The 12,533-nt window shown below is 50.3% G+C and overlaps 1 long non-coding RNA gene across 4 annotated transcripts; it reads right to left on the minus strand.

The window, feature by feature from the left end:
* Positions 1-1,703: 1,703 nt before the first annotated feature.
* LOC147826039 (uncharacterized) lies at positions 1,704-12,146 on the minus strand. Of its 4 annotated transcripts, none has more exons than XR_015439809.1 (4): positions 11,804-12,146; positions 11,388-11,532; positions 9,567-9,680; positions 1,704-6,314 (listed from the first exon to the last, which is right to left on the minus strand). It is a non-coding gene; the product is annotated as an uncharacterized LOC147826039 (long non-coding RNA). The 4 variants fall into 4 exon arrangements; XR_015439810.1 differs by having other exon boundaries at positions 1,704-4,546; positions 5,155-9,680; XR_015439808.1 differs by lacking the exon at positions 9,567-9,680.
* Positions 12,147-12,533: the final 387 nt, after the last annotated feature.

Consider the following 12,533-nt stretch of genomic DNA (forward strand, 5'->3'; position numbering starts at 1 on the left):
GCCAGGACAGAGCATTATTTAAAAGTGCCAAAGAAAGGAAGAGACCAATGCTTAGCATATGCTGCATTTTGTATGAGGAAGGAGGGGTTGGAGACTACCTCAGACCCATTAATAAACAGGAAGCAAAGAGTTGGCAGGATGTGGAGAAATTCGTACCCTGTGCACGGTTGGTGGGAATACAGAGTGGTGGGATGGGAATGGGAAAACACTATGGCAGGGGCAGGGATTTAGCTCAGTGGTTCCACTGCCTGCCTCAAAAGTGCAAGGTCCCGAGTTCGATCTCTGGTACCAGACTCCAGAGAACCGAAGCAGGGTCTCCACAAGGTCTCTGCACACCCACATTCTCAGCAGAGTTGTTCTGGACAGAGGGATGTGAGCAGAGTGTGGTGTAAGTGTGCGGCAGAGTGGAAGTCAGCCTCCCAGAGGGAGGAGACTGCTATGGGCTGCAGCTGGGACCCCAGGGCCAGAAGGCTAAAGGAGGAAGCCCATCCAGAGAAGACAGGGCCCCGGGCGCCACTGACACACACATGGTTTCTGGACTGGTCGGGAGGATGGAGCAGACAGTAGCAGGGTAGGTGCCGGGGCCAGGAGAGGGAGCAGCTATGGACCCATGGGGACAGTCTCAGATCTGCAGGACAGGAAACGCTCTGGAGATGCTGGAGGCGAAGGTTGCACGGCATCAGGAATGTATTTAGCACCACTTAACTGCACCCTGAAAATGGTGAAAGGGGGTCACTTGGTGAATTGTGCCATCGCAGCACAGTGAGAAAAATAAAAAGGAAAGGGGAGGATAAGGATACACATGTGCATGCACACATGCGGGTGGGTGTGCACAGAGAAGTGTGTTTGCACACGGGGCCTAGGAGGTAAATACGGAGGACGAGTGGCAGAGTGTGGAGGGGACTCGGGCTGCTGGGGTGACCCCTACAGAGCCTGGATTTTGGAACCTTGGAATTCCCTGCGGCTAAAGCCTGGCAGGGCAGTATCGGGACAGGAGGGCGGGTTTTGTCCAGGATGCACAGCCAGTTGGTCCCAGAAAGGACAGTAGGTGACTCAGTGTCCGCACCCCTCCATACTGTTTCTATCCCACAGGCTAGAGCTTTCCCAGGCTCTTCTCAACTCTTTTAACTCTTTTAACTCTACTGGGGATTGAACCAAGGGACACTTGACCACTGAGCTATGTCTCCAGCACTTTTTACTTTTTATTTTGTTGAAGTTGCTCCACTGAGAGGCTGGGGATTTAGCTCAGTGGTTCTGATACCTGCCTTACAAGCACAAGGTCCCGAGTTTGATCCCCAGTACCAAAAAATGAAAAATACATAAAAAATAAACCATAAAGTTGCTCAGGCGGGATGTGCTTCCCTCCCTTCCCTCTTTTCGGTATATGCTCAAACCCCACGGGGAACAGAAGACAGGAAACAGCCACCTAGTCCCACTCTCTGTTCCCTGGCCTCTCAGGTCCTGGGGTGACCTCCACCAAGTCCAGGGCCAATAGCCAGCAGAACCCAAGGAGGTGACCTGACCAGCCGAGGGAGAAGAGCAATGCCTGAGATGGACCCCAGTCCAGACAGAGTGACTACATGGATTTTCATGAACTCCAAAATCAAACTATTCTCCCAAATCTTCTTTCAAAATCATACCAAAAATGTCTTAGTTATTTTTTCTTGTTGCTGAGACAAAGCACCCAACACCCAAAGTTAAAGGAGGAAAGGTTTATTTGGCTCACAGCTTGTACAGGTTTCAGTCCACAGTCAGCTGGCTCTGAGGCAAGGTGGCACAGCAGGCAGGCATTGCAGAGGAGAAACAGTTCATGGTGTGGCAGGCAGAAGACAGAAGGCAGTGAAGCAGCAGCAAAAGCAGCAGCAGCAACCCAGTCTGGCTTTATATTTCACCCAGGCTACCCTCCCTTTGACTGGTGCCACCTACTCCCAGGGTGGGGCACCCTTAATCCCAGCATCACACACTTAACCCCATTATCAAATACCCTAGATCCAGCTACCCCCACAAAACCCCAGCTATGACCACATGAGGCTTTAGGGGGACATCTAGATAAAAGCCATAACAAATAATCATTATGCTATTCAGAGCTATTTTTTAACAGCCTTATTGAAACATGATCCACATGCTACACAAATCATCCATTTAAATTATACCATTTAACAGCTTTTACCATATTCCCGGGTTGCCTATCCATCACCACAATCAATTTTAGAACATTTTCATTATCCTAAACATAAACCCCAGTCTCCTTAACCATTGCTTCCTCCCCATCACCCCAGCCCTTGGCAACCGTTAATCTACTTCCTGTCTCTAAGAATTTGCCTATTCTGGACTTTTGCTGTAGATGGAATCCTGTAATGCCTGATTCTTTGTGACTGGCTTATTTTACTTAGCAGCGTGCTTTCAAGTTCATCTGCGCTGCAGCAGGCATCAGTTCTTCATCTTTTTTTATTGGAAGAAATTCTGCCACCAGAATCATGGAAAGAATTAAGTTTGTGAGCTGAGATAGCACTGTTCATTGTGCTTGCCCGCTGACTACATATCGATAGACAGTTGAGTTGCTACTACTTTGGGGCTGTGGTAAATAATACTGCTATGAACATCCACTTACAAGTTTTTGCATTCATGTTTTGGGGCATGTGTTTTCATTTCTCTTTGGCAACTACCTAGAAACAGAATTGCTGGATCAAACAGTAACTGTGGTTCACCTTTTGGGGAATGGCCACCTATTTGGGGGAGTAGCTGCACCATTCTACAACCCCACTGCAGTGTAAGAAGGTCCCATTGTCCCTGTGTTCCTGGAAATGCTTAATAGTACCTGCCTTTTCCATCCCAGCCATCCTAGTGTGTGTGAAATGGCACCTCACTGTGGTTTTCATCAGCATCTCCTAATGTTGAGCACCATTGATTGGCTAATTTGATGGGGCTCTTTTAGATGAAGGTGACAGAAATCTACCCCAAATCAGCCTGCACACCAAGGTCAGGTATTGGCTTAGGTGGGGAGACACCGGAAAGGGAGAAGTTGGTGGAAGGCTTCCCTGGCTCCAGGGACTTGAAAGGGCAATGGGTTTCTCTTTCTACCTTTCCCTCTCTTGTCTCAACTCTTCTTAGTGGGTGGACCCATTCTGTCAGCCAGAAAACCTAGGGAGCCATCCACAGCCTTGTAATTCCTTACAAAGGGGAAAACGTCTTCCTCTTGAATTCAGTATTGGAATGCCCAGGGAAGAATTTCCATTGGCCTGGTTTGAGTCATGTGGTACTTATGGACCAACCATTGCAGTTCTCTACAGGAAGGTGGGTTTGGACATCAGGAGTTTGGGAGCAGAGGGCTAGCTAGACAGAATGCGCATCTGTGGCATGTCCAAGGGAGCCCTCCTCACCTGTGCTTGGAGATGGGGTGTGAGGGGAGGAGATGAAAGCAGGAGACAGGGGGAAACTTGTGATCTTCTGTTTCCCTGAGTGGCTCCTGCCCCGCTCCCACCTTCTCCTCCTGGCGCCCCTGGAGGTGGGGGGTGGGTGACAATTTTCAAGGTCCTCCGCTCCTATGACCATGGAGGTTCCTGAACTCCCAGCACTTCCAGGTCCCCTTCATATCCCTAGACTCTTACTTCTATAATGTTTTTATTGCAAATCATCTGATGTTTAACTTAAATATATGTGCTTTAAAAGGAAACTGTATATCACCATGGTAAATGGGAAATCAGTACAACTTGCTACAAACATAGGATAATTAAAATAAAGATATAAAACTAAATATGATGAAAACCCACTGATACTGTCAATTTCTAGAGCTCCATTCAGTTGCAGGCTGGGAGCCCAAGGACACCCAGCTTCTTCATAGGAAGGAAGATTAGCAGGTATTAGGGGGCATTAAAGACCCCAGAGCAATCAAACTTTGCCTTTAAGCAATGTGAAGGTTGCAAGAGAGTTGTGAAAAGGACTCGTCTCCGTGCATGGCCTGGAGTTATTCTACACCAGGCCCGATTTCCCTAAAGCCCTTCAGCTCGCCCCGGCCCACACATCCCACATGTTGGCAGATAGAAAAGTAGCACATCAGGAGGCTCCACTGAGGGGCCCTGTGCCAGCTTCGAAAACCCCACAACATCAAGTTTGCCCTGGGACCCTGGGGGATCAAACTACCCCAAGGCCTACACCACAGTCTTCCCTTCAGGTTCCTGGGCTGGCCCCGGCCTGAGGACAAGCCAGTCTGTGTTTCCTCCCTGGCATTCCAGGTCTGTCTCCTCTGCAACTTCCCGAAGCTTCTGACCTCCCTCAGAAGGGCTGATAAATTGGTAGCATTAGGATCTTGATAACCTGAGCCCCAGAAGCCACCTAACAGCAGAACAGGCCCACCCAACGCTCAATTATTAATAAAATAATGATGCAATTGGAGACACGGATGTGTCTACCTTGGCTTCAGCTCCAGAAGAGCGTGCAGGGGTGTGGATCTTCATGGGCCAGTGGCTGGCTTGGTGTCACCTTCATGCATCGCAGGGACATCCAGACTGGTGCTGCTTTCTATTCTACTTTTCAGCATCGAGGGTCACTGGCGGGGGCAGAGGAAATCCCCACTTGGTAAAAGAAACTCAAGTCAGCTTTGAGAAAACTTAACCATAGGTGGGGAGGGTTCTTCATGCCCAGCCAGGTTTATTTTCAGGGCTGGTGGAGAGAAGGGTGGAAGAGGAGACTTGCTTATTGGAAAGAAGCATCGATTGCTGGAAATCGATAGCAGTAAAGAGCTCTGTCTGAATTGCTGCCTTGGAAGGACTCAGAAATCTCTCGCTTTCTTGCCTTCTCCCCCCGCCAGGACCTGGAGCGCTTTGTCCAAACAGGTGAGCTGGGAGTCGAGATGGAGCCTCAGCCTCATGAACACAGCGATTTTGGTCTTCTGAATCCAGACAGGAGCCATGGCACAGGCGTCCCGCGTGGGTGCAGATGGCTCCCCCACCCCCAGGAAACCTAACCCTGAGGGTCCTGACTCGGGATCATTGTGGTTCAGCGGGGCCCTGGGAGGAAGCAGGGACAGGTGCTCTAAGTCATGGGTTTCTACTGGACTTGAGAAGCACCATCTCTGAACCAGCCAGTGGGGAGGAGAAGACCAGGGGCCCGGGCGTGGTCTGCTAACCCCCGGGGCAACCCGCTGCCCGTGCCAACCTCATGTCCACAGGAAGCTGGCATTCAGGAAGGGCTGGAGAAAGACGAGGAACCCAGCAGTTATGAATTCCGATCCATACGTCCTCACATGATGCCAATAACATCACGTTCCCTTTGCCGTTCCCTTGGGATAGGCTTTCAACTGTTCCCGCAAGTTCCTTGGCGGTGCCAGAGGGGCAGGTGGGCAGGCTGGCATCCTTGTCCCTTGCGATGAGGCTGTACCAGCACAGGCCTGCAGGGCCCGGCCTAGAAGGGTTGCGTGTTATCCTGAGGGGCTCAGAGGCACAGGATAGCTGAGGAGGGGCCGTGGGGCTCCCCTGGCCTGGGTCCCTTCACTTGGGTCCCTCGATTAAACAAGTGCACCATCAGCACATTAGGGCCCCAGCTGCCCGAGCCCTAGAGGTATTCCTAACCTACTTAGTACTTTGGGAAAACTATAACAGATGAATCGGACCAGAAATGCAAAGTGATCTGAATGTGGTACCGTGTCTCGGAGAGGACAGAAGAGCTATTCTCGAGCTGCTCACCCAGAGCTGCAGCCTGTAGCGAGGCTGCCTCACTCAGGGCTGACAGTGCCTTCTCCCTCTCTCCTGCTTAGTCCCATGTTTTATGCCCTATCCCCATCAACCCATTACAAGAGCTGATCAATTTGATAGATTTTCCCACGCCACAACCAGCTGTTGGCAGAAGCGTGGGTTGTTGGCTGGCATGTGGCTCTGCCCCAGGGACCCCCAGGTGTATGCCACACACGGAGGGCTGATCCTCTCCCCACAGCACTGGGATTCACACACACAGCACCCTGGAGACAAGCCTCCTACCCCAGGCCCTAGGAAGGAGAGGCTCAGAAGGCAAAGGCCCTGGGCCCAAACAGGCCAGATTCCCACCCAGATGTGTATGACACAGAGATGCTCTGTCTCAGGGTGTCCCACAGCTTGAACTTCCTTCCCTGACTTCCGAGTTTAGACGTATACCCTGGCTTCCATGGCAGACCTGTAGTCCCAGCTGCTAGGGAGGCTGAGGCAGGAGGATCCCTTGGGCCTAGGCCCAAGTTCAAGGATAACCAGAGCAACACAGTGAGATCCTAGTTCAAAGAAAAAAAGTTGAGAGGGCCGGGGATTTAGCTCAGTGGTTCCACCATCGCAAGGTCCTGAGTTCGATCCCTGGTACAAAAAAAAGAAAGAAAAACAGTTGAGAGATGCTGGAGCCATGTTCCAGTCTAGCAAACTTCGGTCGTTTTTGCTTTTAACTATAACCTACTTCCAACCTCCTCACTGTTTAATTCCAACTGGAATTTCCTTGGGCCGCTGACTGTTCCTTTTGTCCTTCCTTTCCTGCCCTTTCTTTTCTCTTCCCTTGCTTTCCTTCTCTTTATGGCTTTCTCTAACTTTGGGGCTCTTCCCAAGCATAGCACATATGGGGCCGTAGCTATTTGCTATCTATTTGTAAATAAGCTGGACACTACTTTTTTATCTGCACAAGAATGATTTGTTATATAAAAGAATACCAAAGTGAGGGGTTTTTAGTAAAGGGTTCACGTACCTGTCACCCTCCTACAGGCCGGGCCTCTGTGTTTGGGGTGTGGCTAAAGGCTGAGCAGCTGGGTTTGTATGAATGCCAAGGCTTCCCTCCAGCTTGGGAACCTTGACTCAACTGTTTGGGCATTCCCAGTTCCTCTGACTCTAACCTCCAGGTTTATCTTTCTGTGCGCATATTTTATTTATTTATTTATTTATTTTGGTACGGGGGATCAAACTCGGGTCCTTGTGCTTGTGTAGCAGGCAGCGAAAGCACTGAGCTAAATCCCTGGCCCTGTGTGCATATTTTATATAAAAAAATATTTTTTAACTGGACGACATCTGGAATTCTACACCGTACATGATTGACTGCCTTCAAAAAATAAACAGTATTTTAACAAGAATATGCTATGGGTTAAGAGACTTAAGAGGCATGGCCACCAAATGCAAGATGTGGTCCCTCGCGGGGTCCTGACTCCAATTCACCAACTTTTGTAAAAAGACCTTTTTTTTTTCTACCGGGAAAAGTTGAATGAGAACCCGTTAATAGATGCTGTGTCGTAGGAAACCATCTTTAACTGTGTCAGATGTGTGGATGGCATTGTGGTTATAAGAAACAAAGTTTCTGTTGTTAGATGGCAGTGAAGTAACCCCAGGGGCTGTGAAATGCTGGGAGGGATTTGGTCTTTGCAACCAAGGAAGCAGGGCGGGGAGATGGGGGTGCTACAGCTCTTTGCCCTGGGTAATGGATGCGTGGAGACTCGTTTCATTTTGTGTACGTTGGAAATGTCCCACAGTGGCCACACTTACAGGTGTTCACACAGAGCCTGTACTCAACTGCATACCACTCTTCTCAGATTCCTCATCTGCTCGAGTCTGCTGGGCCGGGGTGAGGGACTCTTCTCCTGAACTGTGAGATTCTCCAGGACCAGGGCCACCACTCTGGTTTGAATATGTCTGGAGGGCGTCCCCTGGGGTTAAGCACCAGGTGACTAAGTCACTGGGAAAGGAGGGAGTAGAGGAGCTCTTTTGGGACCCTGGCTGGTCCCCACGAGAGCAGGCTGCTCTAAACGAAGAGCCTGCCCTACGGAGTGCTCCCTGGCTTCCTGTCTCATGGTGTGGTCCCTCTTGCTCATGTTCGTACCACCGCACCATCCACCACGAGGCTTTCACCCAAGGCCAAATCAATGGCGCTGCCTGCTTTCAGGCTCAAGAATTCTGAGCCAAATAAACCTCTCTTCTTTATAAAATACCCCAACTCAATGTTTTGTTACAGCAACAGAAAATGGAGTAATCCCACTACTTTTCCCATCTGACAGCTCTTCCCAGAGCAGGTAAAGCCTGAGTCTAGTCCATATTTAATACACGTTCTTGGCCAGCCAGCCAAGGGACACTGAGATATTCAAGGACATTCATCACAAAGACTGTGGGCTCCCTAGCAATGTGAGTTTCTATTGAAAGCAAACAGGTCACCTAAGTTTATTCATTCTCCTGCTGAGGCCACATAGGCAGGCGACTGCAGTGAGCGATAAGATTAGATTTTATTAAAACATTTGCCATAATATATTATGCAACTTTCCTTGCGGAATGAATTCAAACCTGGTTGGCAAAGAACTCCCTTTGCAAATGGAATAGTGCACAGACACAAAGCCAAGACAGGCAACAGAGCACGGCCCAGCTGAAGGTGTGTGGAACAGGCCCTCGCTCTGGTCCCATTTAACATCTTTAACAATGATCTGAAAGATGGAGTCAACACACACTAACGAAATTTGCATAAAAGCCTTAATTGGAAGGTGTCGTCGCCTGGAAGGGCAGGGAAGTAATGCAGATGCCTCAAAGGGGGTTTAAAGGCATCAATGGAAAATAACAAAATAAGATTAGTCTCAGAGGAAGAAAGACAAATTCAATTGGGAGGAAAGTCTAAAACAGGATATTCCCCTGGGGAGAAGAACAATGCAAAAATAATGCTGAATGAGGTTCAGGCAGAGAGCAATCTTAGCTGGAAGTGTGATGTGGGGGAAACTGGCTTGCTGATCAAGAAGGGGCACACATTCCAATGGCCAGGTCCCTGCTCCAACCCCAGTTCCTTCATGCACCCCAGAACTCTATCCTGGACCACATGGGTTGCTGCGGCCCTGGTTCCTCTGCTTGCGCAAAAAGTCCATAGAAGGAGTTTCCTTTGCAAGATCGTCCTAGCTCCTCCGATGTCCATTACCCAGAAGCTTCATACCCCAGCAGGGCACTGTGGCCAGGACAGGCTGGCCCAGGCAGGTCCCTGAACTCGGGCCAGACAGCTGACACAAGAGGCAGGCTCCTTGTGGTTTTCTGGACCAGAGAGAGAGAAACAGCAGAGACCAGGGAACCAGGGAGATTGGACTGTGCTGCACTGCAAAAGATGCTTCGCTTTGCTTGGAGATGCCAAAGCCGTTTTCGCTCTATAGACAACGTATTGGCTCAGCAGATATTTTGTGAGGCCGCACCAGGGTCTGGGCATCCAAAGGGACAGACCCCTGCCTTGCTGGAGTTCACATTCTAATGAACGTTGCCTGGCCTCAGTGGTCGACCGCCTCCATGGCGGCTGTGAAGAAGGGGGTGATTAGATGCTCCTCTAGGAAGACATTCTCTGGATAACCACATGAATCCAAAGCCTTGGACACAGATTAGAAAAAACCCAACACCAACAAACAGGAAATCAGCAGGTGATCGGCAGTGATTAAAGAAGCCCGGAAAGGGAAGGATGAAGACAAATAAAAAGAACAAGAAAGCCAGATGTGGATCACTGTTGTGTTCTAATACACTGGCATTAGAGCAATGTTTTTCTAGTGGTGGCTCTCAGGGCGATGGGGGTTTGGGTCTCAAATCTGCAATTCAGTGAGAAGATGGGCAAGTCCTGCTTACCTCTGAGTTCGTGGATGTTGGCGTCAGCAGGTTGAGTTTGGAGTTTGAGCCTCAGCACTTACTAGCTGTGTGACCTTGGGCAAATCACATAACTCCCAGACTCAGTTTTCTCCTCTGCAAAATGGGACTCTGTTATGGACACTGTCTCTGAGGAGCTGGTGTGAGGCTCAAGTGAAACAATGCACTGAAAGTGTGTCGTGCTGTCTGACCCTTGAGAAGCATCCCGGTGATGTGGACCACCTGATTAGTACGCACAGGACAATTAGTGATGCACACAACCAGTGATACCGAAACAGGGGCATTTTGCCTAGCCTGCAGTATGCCGATCACTGAAACCACACATTTTTTCAGAAGAGAAAGACTCTTCATGAGGCAGCCAAGTGTGAGGAGACAGGAAACCCAAGCCTCGAGTGTGGAGGTATTTATGGACTGCGCCATGGGCAGAGTTGATGGGAGGTTAACTAGGAGAAGGGATAGGGCTAAAGTCCGGAGGCCTGGGCAGGTTTTCCTTGGCTTGCCTAGCAGTTTCTGGCGTCTTAGCCAGTTGTTTGTAACTTCCGTCCTCTGTGGCGGTGCCAACGCCACCTCAGCACGTTCTCCTGGGCGGGCATGCCGTGGCGGAGAGGCCTGCACCCCCTGTGCCACTGTCCCCCTGGTCTTCCCTTTGGTAAGACCGTTTTCCACATCCTCATTTAGTATGCACCGGGCGTTTACAGAGCTCCTTCTCTGCACCAGGCTCAGTGGAGATCAAGGTGAATAAGCCCCAGTCCTGCTCCGGGTGCTCCCTGAGCACAGCAGAAGCCCCTCAGCAAACTGCTGTCCCTTTATGTCCTTGACACTCAGGCCAAATGTCTTGGTTCCCAAAGACAGCACTTTGCCCTTTCTTCCCCTGTCTTAGGAATTTGAGCTTCTGGTGCTTTCTTGCCACTTTCTTGACCTCCGATCTCAAAAGTCACTAGGGGGAAGTGACAGGCTTTGAGTTAAGAAAACCTGGAGGAGGAGGGGATGAAAAAGAATGAAGATGTGTTCTGCATCCACATCAACTCCCCACAAGGAAAGGAATCATGGTCCACTGCAAACACGGACTGATTGGAATAAAAATTTTAAAAAGACCTGGATTTGAAGCCCAGCTGTGCCTACAGCTTGCTCTGTGACCATGGAGAGGGTCCTTAACGTCTCGCCCCCCGCCCCCCCTTGCTGACCGGCAGCAAGCACTTGGGAAACTAAGCTAAGACCTCTGCTCAAATGGCCTTAACCATGCCAGTAACATGGATTATCTTATGCACTGAAATCCAAAGATTTCTTTCATTTTGCTTAATTTTCTATGTATTTATTTCTAAAAGGACAAACTAGCGTGAAACCATTGACCTTGCTGAGGTCTGGGGCTCAGTTTCCTGATTTATAAAATAAGAAGACAGGAAGCTGAATCATCTTTAAGGGCTTCCTGCCCCGGTGTCCTGGGCCCGGAGGATGAGGGATGAGACCCTTGTTTCCTGATTGTCCACAGGGAAAAGGAGGTCAGGACTGGAGAGGGTAGAATCCTGGGAGGCGGTGTAAGGGAGGGAGGCAGGGAGCGGAGGGTGCAGACTAAATACCAGGGAAAGTCTGTGACAGTGAGAGAGGGGCCTCTTAGAAACCCTCAGCACTTACAGCATTTAAACCTCAGCCTTCCTGAGCTGCAGCTCTGCCTTTTAGGGCCCCCGAGGCTTCGAGTCTGCAGTGGCTTTGAGGGTGGGGCTTAGGGAGGGGGGCTTGGGATCCCCCATGTCAGCCAGCGCATGCTGAGTGGAGAACCCAGACCAGAACAGGCACCAAACTCACCCGAGCGACTCCAGTGTTGCGTCCTGCTGGGCCGGGGACCTCTGAGAGTCTACGTAAGTGCTCTCACGCTGAGCATAGCAGTGCACACCTGTAATCCCAGCATTCATGAGGCTGAGGCAGGAGGATTGCTGAGTTCAAGACCAGCCTGGGCCACATAATGAGGGAAAAGAAGTGTTCTCATGACCCACGCTGGCCCTATGAGGCACAAGTAATCGTTTCAATAGTACAGACAAGCAGACAGGGCAGAAATGCTAAAAGTCTTGCCTGGGCTCACACAATGAGCAAGAGGTCACAGCAGGGTTGGAACCCAGGTCTCTGTCTCCAAAGCCCAGAACTTTCCACTGCCATAGAAGACATCCAAGCTCACAGAAGGGAGCAGGTGCCCCAACCATAATCCAGTCTCAACAAGTACTTACAACATGGCTGAACTGAGGAGCAACGCTTGATGCTTTTATCTCAGTATTCTTTCCTGGGAACCCATCTTACAGGTGAGGTCACTGAGGTCTGTGGAAACTAAGCAGCAAGATCCCTGAGCAGGCCTATGGCGGAGCTGGGTCTAGAAACTTCCTGCCTCTCACCCCCATGCTTTTTCTCATTTTCCTTTTTCTGTAGTTGTTCTTAAGAGGGTGCTAAAAGTCTGGTGAGAACCATTCCTAATAGGGAGACTGTTGGGTTGGAGCTGGCTTTGAAGGAAAGTGAGTCAGGAAGTGGCTTCCAAAGGGCACAGGGCAGAGGAAATGATTACAGAGGGAAGGCTGGCTTTCGGGGCAAGGCGTTCACCTTCCTGAGGCTCAGCCTTCTCTGAAAAAATGCAGAAGAGGAACCACTGCTCCCGCTGGACCCCAGCAGCCTCCCTGCCCTCCCCCACCCCCATGTGACCTTTGCAGGAAGTGGCAGGGAAGTGCGGGGTGCCCCAGCTCCACTGCCTCCCAGTCTGGGAGCTGCTGACCCTTATGCTTTTTGGGGAGAGAGAGGAACTTCACAGAAGGCTGAAGCTCCAGCTCTGCACATTTTTAATAAGCCTCGGGACGCAGATGATGCTGGGCCTTTCTGTCCCTTGCAATTCAGGGGCTTTCCATGGTGATCAGGCAGCAGGGTGCTCACCGGTCACCCATGGCCAGCTGTGCTCTCTGGAGAGCAGATGTC

This window comes from Heterocephalus glaber, unplaced genomic scaffold (genome assembly GCF_053883595.1).
Source record: "Heterocephalus glaber isolate CG9 unplaced genomic scaffold, H.glaber_assembly_v1.0 deba00001479, whole genome shotgun sequence".
NCBI classification, from domain to species: domain Eukaryota; kingdom Metazoa; phylum Chordata; class Mammalia; order Rodentia; family Bathyergidae; genus Heterocephalus; species Heterocephalus glaber.